The sequence below is a fragment of the Penaeus monodon genome, chromosome 31, assembly GCF_015228065.2.
Source record: "Penaeus monodon isolate SGIC_2016 chromosome 31, NSTDA_Pmon_1, whole genome shotgun sequence".
Classification (NCBI taxonomy): Eukaryota; Metazoa; Arthropoda; class Malacostraca; order Decapoda; family Penaeidae; genus Penaeus; species Penaeus monodon.
The window spans coordinates 12,995,950-12,996,400 of NC_051416.1; the positions used below are offsets into that span (position 1 = coordinate 12,995,950).

Genomic DNA, 451 nt, shown 5'->3' on the forward strand with positions numbered 1-451 from the left:
TTGGGGTGCAGAAGGTAAACGCAAAGGTAAAAAAACTTGAATCTTGAATTCCGTTCTCCTGAAACTATAGGTCCCATGGTGTAATGGTTAGCACTTTGGACTCTGAATCCAACAATCCGAGTTCGAGTCTCGGTGGGACCTCTTCCATTTAAAACCTCGGACCATCGCCTGCACAGTGGCATTAATGCCTCAACAGGAACTAACTAGAAACTCACAATCATCATCCACCTGGTGGCGAGTTCCTCCTGAAAACCAATATAACGATCGTCCAATTTCAGTCAAAACAGGAAGATGGCTTCGAATCAGATTAATCAAGAAAGAGTTTCGGATTCACGGTTTGCTAATCTGTCCTTGTCGATTAGACATCAAAAATTCTCGTGGATCAGGATTTCAGCAATGACAGTTTGTTTACTGATATATGGCGTAGACGTTCATTCAGTTAGTGAAGTAG

The 451-nt window shown here is 42.4% G+C and overlaps 1 non-coding gene across 1 annotated transcript; it reads left to right on the forward strand.

Moving 5' to 3' along the window:
• Nucleotides 1-69: 69 nt before the first annotated feature.
• Nucleotides 70-141, forward strand: Trnaq-cug. The gene has a single exon. It is a non-coding gene; the product is annotated as a tRNA-Gln (tRNA).
• The last annotated feature ends 310 nt before the right edge of the window (nucleotides 142-451 follow it).